Source organism: Cebus imitator, unplaced genomic scaffold (assembly GCF_001604975.1).
Source record: "Cebus imitator isolate Cc_AM_T3 unplaced genomic scaffold, Cebus_imitator-1.0 Scaffold338, whole genome shotgun sequence".
NCBI lineage: Eukaryota > Metazoa > Chordata > Mammalia > Primates > Cebidae > Cebus > Cebus imitator.
Window position 1 is genome coordinate 2,473,661 of NW_016107653.1, and position 9,838 is coordinate 2,483,498.

Genomic DNA, 9,838 nt, shown 5'->3' on the forward strand with positions numbered 1-9,838 from the left:
CCTTCCATCCATCCACCCACCCTTCCATCCATCCACCCACCCTCACATCCATCCATCCATCCACCCACTAATTCAGGTCTCTGTCCACCCATCCACCCATCCATTAGCAGCAGCGAATCCATAAAGGTCTGCAGCAACTTGATTCTTGTCTCCTTGCCTCCTTGGAGGAAAGAATTTGGCCAAGAGCATACCGCAGAGTGAGAGACCTAGGCAAGTTTTCGAGCAGGCATAAATGTGTATTAAAAAGTTTTAGAGCAGAAATGAAAGGAAGTAAAGTACACTTGGAAGAGGGCTAAGTGGGTGACTTGAGGGAGCTAAGTGCTCTGGCCCTTGATTGGGATTTTATACATTGGCATGGCTCTGGGGTTTGTATCTCTTCTCCCTCAATTCTTCCCTTGGGGTAGGCTGTCCGCATGCGCAGCGGCCTGCCAGCACTTGGGAAAGCTGCATGCACAGTGGGTTTACTGCAGTTGTGCACATGCTCATTTGAGGTGTTTTTCTCTTACCAGCAGAGTGTTCCCAGAGGAAGGTCATGTCCCATTTAAACCCTGCCATTTTGCCTCTTAGTGCACATGCTTGAGCCCACTCACCCAACTCCTGAGATCTTACCGGGAGGCTGCTGATTATCAGCTTTAGGTGTTTTCTATCTATTGGGAGACTGCCTTTTCCTAGCGCTGGCTAAGACCAATTGTTATTTTAGAAAGGCAGTTTAACAAGCACCTGACTGATGCTCATGCCTGCCTAACTACCCACTCTAAAACACCTACCCATCCATCCATCCATCCACCCATCTTTCTATCCTTCCATTCACCCACCAACCCACACACCCATCCATCCACCCACCCACATATTCATACATCCATACACTCATCCATCCACCCATCCATCCATACATGCATCCATCCTTCCACCCACCCACACATCCATCCATTTATCCACACATCCATCCATCCATCCATCCACTCACCCATCTATCCACCTACTCATTCATGCATGTAGCCACCCACCTACCTACTCATCCATCCACCCACCCACGCATCCATCAATCTACCTATCCATCCATACATGCATCCATCTATCTTTTCACTCTTCCATCCACCCACCTACTCAGCCATCCATCCATCCATCCATCTACTCACCCATGCTTGGTTCCATGGAACTTGTCCTATGTGACAAGTCTGAACTCGGTGTTGGAATCATGGAGAGGCAAGGTGGAACAGGCTGGTTTCCTCACACCATTAACCCTATGGGGAGAAGGCAGGTGGCAAACTCACTTACATGTTACATTTCCTAAAAGAGGAAGGGGAATGTCAAGCTAGAGAGTAATAGAGGCTCGTGCCGTGGACACAGAGGTAATGAAGGCCTCTATGATGAGCTAAGGCCTGCAGGAGCAGAAACAGCCCCGTGAAAACAGGGCCGGAAGGGGGCCTGTGGCAGAGGAGTAGCTGGTGAAAGTTCCCTTAGGTTGGGCAAAGATGTTATGTTGTGAGGAATTGAGAAGAGTTCACGGGCAAGCTAGCGGCCTGTATCTCTCCTGTTCCCCGTGTCCCTGTCTGTGTTCCACGGTGATTGTGTCAACGCTAAATACATTTATGCCTCACCACTGCCTTTATGTCAGAATAAACAAAGCAGAAGATAAATCCCTGATGACCCTGCAAGTTGCCCTCTCTCACTCTGTATCTCTCATTTCTGTCTCTCTCTGTCTTCCTTCGTTGCTCTGTATATCTTTTTGTCTTATTATTTCAACAAAGGCTCTTAGGGTCCATCTACTGTGCTGGAAACTTTCTTCTCACCAACCACTATAAGTTAGAGAAAGTTTTCTGCACCTTATGACAAAATGTTATAGCTCATTCTCTTACTGCAGAATACTCTTTAATATGGGTGCCCTATTTTTAGAATTTAAAATTACTGTCAATTGCCATTTTTTCTTTTTTTTTTAATTTGTGAAGAAAAGAGGTTTAACTGACTCACAGTTTTGTGTGGATGATGATGTTATTGACCTCCACTAACAATTGCCATTTTTTTCACAATTAGAATTAGTATTTCACAAATGAGTTTTGTAACAGGGCAGGGCATTAATGAATTAAATTATTCTGTAATATGAATGAGAAATTTTATTTATTTATATTATTTGAGGTAGAGTCTCACTCTGTCACCCAGGCTGGAGTACAGTGATGTGATCTCAGCTCACTGGAACCTCCACATCCTGGGTTCAAACGATTATCCCGCCTCATCCTCCCAAGTAGCTCAGACTACAGGGGCACACCACCACACCCATCTAATTTTTGTATTTTTGGTAGAGATGGGGTTTCATCATGTCGGCCATGGTGGTTTGAACTCCTGACCTCAGGTGATCCGCCTGCTTCCACCTCCCAAAGTGCTGGGATTACAGGCGTGAGTCACTGCCCAGCTAAGAAACTTTATTTTTAATGGACCCACTTAGATAGTTCTTAATAATGGCTGTATCAAAATACATGCAACTTTTTATATGGAAGTAGCTTTTTTCTAGAAACTTAAGAATATTTCAAATCATCTTCTTTCTAATCTTTAGAATTACATGAGTGAGAAACCGATTATAAGTATTTCAAGGAGAATATGACCCTGCCTTATCTGGGTGGGCATGATGTAATCACAAGGGTGCTTATAAGTGGAAGCAGGAGAGCCAGAATCAGGAGGGTGATGTGATGATGGGCGCAGAGATTGGCAGGACGGCCTTTGAAGATGGAGGAAAGGGGCGCAGAGCGAGGAATATGGGTTCTAGAATCCAGAAAAGGCATGAAAGCAGAATCTCCCTCCTAGGGTTCAGAAGGAACCAGCTCTGCCAACCCTTGGCCTTTAGACTAATAAAACTGCAGGACGTCCCAGAAACCTCTTTCTCACACAGAACACAGTCAGTATGCTCCGTGACACGGGTGGGTTTGAGAGTTACAGGAGACTGCAAGGCCTCTGGCTGAGACAGGGCAGGGATCAGGAGGAGCAAGAAGGTGGATGGACAGGACCTGATTTTCAGGGGTGTAAATGTGAGGCACGGATGAGATTTCCAGGTGGAGACAGAGGGAGGAGTTGTGTGTTCAAGTCTAGAATGCAGCTGGTAGGTTGGTCTGAGCCTGAGAAAGGAGGGTATTCTCCAGGGATTTAGAGTGGGAAAAAGTGAAGAGTGGCTTAGTGTTAGCAGCTAAGTGAGAGATTGCTGGGGGTGTAGGCTCACAGAGCCAGCAATGGCTTATGGTAGGGCTTGTAACCCCCGTCACTGAAAGGATCCTCTCAGCCTCTCTCTGCATATGCCCCTGGGGTAGAGTGCCTGAGTTGGGTGGTCACTGACCATTCCCTGAGAGGCCCTAAGCACCTGCTGCAGTCCAGTTTCGCTTGGACCCTCTGGAGGGGAAGTTTGTGTTTGGCCATGGAGCTCAGCTGCAGCGAAAACAGGGGATTTTTTTCCTGTTTGAAAAGGTCTTGCTCTGCCACCCATGCTGGAGTGAGGTGGTGTCATCATAGGTCACTGCAGCCTCAACCTCCTGGCCTTAGGCCATCCTCCCACCTCGGCCTCTCAAAGTGTTGCGATTACAGGTATGTGCCAGTGTGCCCAGTGAAAAACAGGTTCTTGCCTGGGCACAGTGGTTCACGCCTGTAATCTCAGCACTTTGGGAGGTCAACGTGGGTGAACTGCTTGAGCCCAGGAGTTTGAGACCAGTCTGGGCAATGACTCTACCAAAAAATACAAAAATTAGCCAGGCTTATAACCTGGTCTCTAAATAGATAGATAGATCAAAAAATAAAAAATAAAATAAAGAAAAAAGAAAGCGGGTTCTTGAACTGTAACAGTCAGAACTCATTCAACCAAAAATGACTAAGAGTGCTACATAATCTTGAATCAACTGCACGGTTTTAGCTTACACAGATGTGGGGCTGTCGCCTTGTCTCTGCATCTGTCATGGAGGCCAGAATTCAGCAGTGCAGACAGTTGGGAAGGGGAGACAGTGGGTAAGCTGGAGTGGACAGAGGCAGCAACGGGGATGGGCTGGACACACGAGGGCAGGCAAAGCCATGTTGTCTCTCATGCCCTTTCAAGGCTCTACAGGGAGTCCTTTAACCAGTTATCTTCCAATATATGTAATTATCAGGCTGGAGTGTGAAACTGGAGTTCACAGCCTGACTGGAAGCTGTAAAAGCTTCTACAACCTTATGGTGATTAGTTTTTATAGCTTTAATAAGCTCCAGCAGCACGACTGAGTCAGAGACTTGATTTAGGATTTAGATTTTAAGAACATTTGTTATAGATGCTAAAAGTCTCAAAATATTTAATCAAAACAGAATCACAGGCCATTGTAAAATAATAGTTACTAATTTAACCAAAGTGTTAATCAAGAAGACTTTGGAGGTGAGTCAAGATGGCTGGCTAGATGCAGCCAGGAGGAACATCTGCCACGGAGAGACATGGGACATTGGGAAGGCTGGTGCATTCCAAGCAGATCTGAAGGGAAGTCATTGAGAGTGGATTGAGAATGGATGAGGGAGGACCCAGTGTTGGGCTGAAGGTGGAGGAAGCTGGAAACAATGCACGAGGATGCCCACCACCAGGATTCATTCCTGGCTCCCAGCAACTCCTGGGGAAGTAGAACAGGTGAAGAATGGCACACTCTTGCCATGGGCCTCCAGAATCCTAGCAGCAGGAGACCTCATGATGCCCATGGACATTTGTGCTGACAAGGACAGCTGCTGGGAGAGATGGCAAGGGTAGGACTCCTGCTGGGTAAAGCCCCGAGTGTTTGACATGGGAATGGCTGTAGTGGAGCACAGCCAGGGGACACCTATACCCCCAGGCTCACCAAGCTCCTCTAGGAGACGTTAGCCTTAGTGTGGCTACTGGACCTGAATAAAGCAGGGTGATCTTGTCTATAGGACAGAGCCCATCTGAGCTGAGCATTTCCTTGCTCCCTGGCCTCTCCTGGGGTCCCAGACTGGCTATGCCAACTTGCGGTACAGCCTTGGAAGCCCAACCAGGGTGTTTCCTGGGGGCCGTCATCATAACTCCTTTGCCAGCAGACCATGCCTAATCATTGGAGAGCTCCATCAGGCCAGCCCCTGCTGATGTGTACCAATCCACCCATAGCACCTCCCAACTGCTTTGCTGGCATGAATGCATGGTGGATCACAACTTAAGAATGTGCGTGTGCACCCTGCCACCCTGTCCCCATCAATACATGGGCACCTCACTGGACTGTGACTGCCAGCAGGAACCTGTGCACAGATGCTGCCACCCTGCTCCTGCCAGTACTCCACCCTAGCAGGTCATGTGCACCCTGCCATACCATCACAACTGTTGGCACCCATGAGTGAGAATGGATCCCACTGCCACCACTCTGATGAAGTGCTTTAGTTGGCATCCCATTTCATAGTGTTGTGTCCAATGGACTGAGAACACTCAGCCCCTCCAATGCAGCAAATTTTGAAACTCAAGGGGCCAAAGAGCAAAGCCAGGGGCCCAGTTCCAGAGTAGAGCACGTACCACAAGAGTGCTGAGGTGAGCCTGGAACCCCTAAAGTTTTCCAGAAGCACAGCTAACTGAATCCACTTTATACCACAATCAAACCTACAAGAGTATCAAAGAAGATAAAAGCAAAAAACAAACAAACAAACAAAAACACCAAAAAGCAACAAAAGAAAAAAAATCCAAAGGACAGCCACTTCAAAGACCGAAGAAACATCAGTCCACAAAGATGAGAAAGAATTAATGCAAGAAACTCTGCAACTCTAAAATCCAGAGTGTCTTCTTACCTCCAAATGATCACACTGGTTCCACAGCAATGGTTCTTAACCTGACTGAAATAACTGAAATGAGAGACATAGAATTCAGAATATGGATAGGAATGAAGATCATTGAGATTCAGGAGAATGTTGAAACCCAGTCCCAGGGAGCTAAGAAATAAAATAAAATGATAGAGAACCTGAAAGATGAAATGCTTGTTTTAAGAAAGAACCAAACCGGCTTGATAGAGCTAAAAAACACATTTCAAGTATTTCAGAATATAATTACAAGTATTAACAGCAGAATAGACCAAGCTAAGGAAAGAGTCACAGAGCTTAAAAACTGATTCTCTGAATTAGCTCAGTCAGACAAAAATTTAAAAAAAGAATAAAAAAGAAGGAATAAAACTGCAGAGAAATGTGGTATTATATAAAAAGACCAGGTCGATGACTCATTGGTATCCTTGAAAAAGAGGAAGAGAAAGAAAGCAACTTGAAAAACAGTTGAGGCTATTCTCCATGAAAATTTCTCCAACCTCGCCAGAGAGGCCAACCTTCTAATTCAAGAAATGCAAAGAATCCCTGCGAGATACTATACATGACAACCATCCCTAAGACATATAGCCATCAGACTCTTAGAGGTTGAAAGAGAAAAACATATTAAAGGCGGCTAGAGAGAAGGTTCAGATCACATACAAAGGGAACCCCATGAGGCTAACAGTGAATGTTTTAGCAGAAATTGTACAAGCCAGAAGAGATTGAGGGCCTGTATTCAGTATTCTTGGTGAAAAGAAATTCCAAGCAAGAATTTCATATCCAGCCAAACTAAGCTTCATAAGTGAAGGACAAATAAGAATATTTTCGGACAAGCAAATGCTAAGGGTGTTCACCACCACTAGATATGCCTTACAGGAGGTCCTTAAGGGAGTGCTAAATATGATAATGAAAGAATGTTACTGGTCACCACAAAAACACACTTAAGTACATAATGAGTGTGCTATAAATCAGCTATACAATCAAATCTGCACAATAAGCAACTAACATGATAACAGGATCAAATATACACATATCAATATTAACCTTGAATGTAAATGGACTAAATGCCCCAATCAAAGGGCACAGAATTGCCAAGTTGTATAAGGAATCAAGACCCAAATGTCCTCAAGAGACCCATCTCACATGCAATGACATCCACAGGCTCAAAGTAAAAGGATGGAGAAACATCTTCTAAGCAAAGGGAAAGCAGGAAAAAGCAGGTGTTTCTATTCTCATGCCAGACAAAACAGACTTTAAACCAATAATAATGATAAAAAAAGACAAGGGCATTAGAGAATGCTAAAGGGTTTAATTCAACAGGAAGACTTAACTATTCTAAATATATATGCACCCAACAAAGGAGCACCCATATTCATAAAACAAGTTCTTAGAGACCTACAAAGAGACAGATTTAGATAACCACACAATAACAGTGGGAGACTTCAACACCCCATTTACAGTAGTAGACAGAGCATCAAGACAAAAAACTAACAATGATATTTGGGACCTGAACTCCACACTTGATCAAATGGACCTAAAATATATCTACAGAACTCTTCATCCCCAAAGAACAGAATAGACAGTCTTCTCTTCTGCACATGGCAAATACTCTAAACAAACCACATGACCAGTCATAAAATAATTCTCAGCAAACTGAAAAAAACAAAATCATGCCAAGCACACTCTTGGACCATAGAACAATACAAATAGAAATCAACTCTAAAAAAAGTAGCCCAGAGCCATACAATTACATGGAAATTAAACAACCTGCTCTAGAATGAGTTTTGTGTAAACAATAAAATTAAGGCAGAAACCAAGAAATTTTTTGAAACTAACAAGAGCAAAGATATAACATACCAGAATGTCTTGGACACAGCTAAAGTAGTGTTAAGAGGAAAGTTTTTAGCACCAAACACCAACATCAAAAAGTTAGAAATATGTCAAATTAACAACCTAACATCACACCCCGAAAAACTAGAAAAACAAGAAAGACCAATCCTAAAGCCAGCAGAAGATGAGAAATAACAAAAATCAAAGCTGCACTGAATGAAACTGAGATGCTAAAAACCATAAAAAAGACCAATGAAACCAGAAGTTGGTTCTGAAAAGAGTAAGATTGATAAACTGCTCGATAGAGAAAAAAAGAGAGAAGATCCAAATAACCACAATAAAAAATGACAAAGAGATGGCTGGGTTTGGTGGCTCACTCCTGTAATCCCAGCACTTTGGGAGGCCAAGGTAGGCAGCTCACTTGAGCTCAGGAGTTCAAGACAAGCTTAGCCAACACGGTGAAACCCCATCTCTAGTAAAAACACAAAAATTATCTGGGTGTGGTAGTGCATGCCTGTAGTCTCAGCTCCTTGGAAAACTGAGACAGGAGAATTGCTTGAATCCAGGAGGCAGACCTTGCAGTGAGCCAAGATCATGCCACTGCACTCCAGTCTGGGTAACTGAGTGAGACTCTGTCTCAAGAAAAACGAAAGAAATGACAAAGGGGACATTACCACAAATCCCACAGAAATACCCTCAGAGACTACTAGGAACACCTCTATGTACACAGAATAGAAAACCTAGAAGAAATGGATAAATTCCTGGAAACATATAACCTCTCAAGATTTAACCAGGAACATATTGAATACCTGAACAGAACAATAATGAGTTTCAAAATTGAATCAGTAATAAAAAACCTACTAACCAGAAAAAGCCTCAGAAGAGATGGATTCATAGTCAAACTCTACCAGACATATAAAGAAGAGCTGGTACCAATTCTACAGAAACTGTTCCAAATAATTGAGGATGGAGTCCTTCCTAACTCGTTCTATGAGACCAGCATCATTCTGATACCAAAACCTGGCAGAGACACAACAAAAAAGAACACTTCAGGCCAATATCCATGATAAACATAGATACAAATTCCTCAACAAAATGCTAGCAAATCCAATCCAGCAGCACACCAAAATGCTAATTCCCCACAATTAAGTAGGTTGTATTCCTCAGATGCAAGGTTGGTTCAACATATGTCAATCAATAAATGTGATTCATCACATAAACAGAACTAAAAGCAAAAACCACATGATCACATCAATAGACATAGAAAAAGTTTTAAATATATAAAACCATCAGTTTTCATGAAAAAAGAAAAAGCTTTCAATAAAATTCAACATCCCTTCATGATAAAAGCTCTCAACAAAGTAGTTATCAAAGAAACATACTTCACAATAATAAGAGACATCTGTGCCGAGTCCACAGCCGAACGTCATACTGAGTGGACGAAAGCTAACAGCATTCCCCTTGAGGACCAGAACAAGACAAGCATGCCCACTCTTACCACTCCTATTCAACATAGTACTGGAAGCCCTAGCCAGAGCAATCAGGCAAGAGAAAGAAAGAAACGGCATCCGAATAGGAAGAAAGGCAGCTAACCTATCTATCTTCACAGATGATATCAGTCTATACCTAGAAAACCCTGTAGTCTCTGTCCAAAGGCTCCTAGAACTGATAAACTACTTTAGCAAAGTTTCTGGACACAAAATGAATGTATAAAAATCAGAGGCATTTCTATACACCAATAACATCCAAGCTGAGAGCCAAAGCAAGAATGTAATCCCATTCTTAATAGCCACAGAAAGAATAAAACACCTAGTAATAGAGCTAACAAGGGAAGTGAAAGATCTCTACAATAATAATTATAAAACACTACTGTAAGAAATCAGGGACAACACAAACAAATGGAAAAACGTTTCATGCTCATGGATAAGAAGAATCAATATTGTTAAAGTGGCTATACTGCCAAAAGTAATGTACAAATTCAATGCTATTCTTATAGAAGTACCAACATCATTCTTCACAGAAATAGATAAAAAGCTATTCTAAAATTTATATGGAACTGAGAAAGAGCCTGAATAGCCAAAGCAATCCTAAGCAAAAAGAATAATGCTGGAAGCACCACACTACTTGATTTCAAACTATACTATAAAGCCACAAGAACAAAAACAAAAACGGCTTGATACTATTACAAGAACAGACACACAGGCCAATGGAACAGAATAGAAAACTC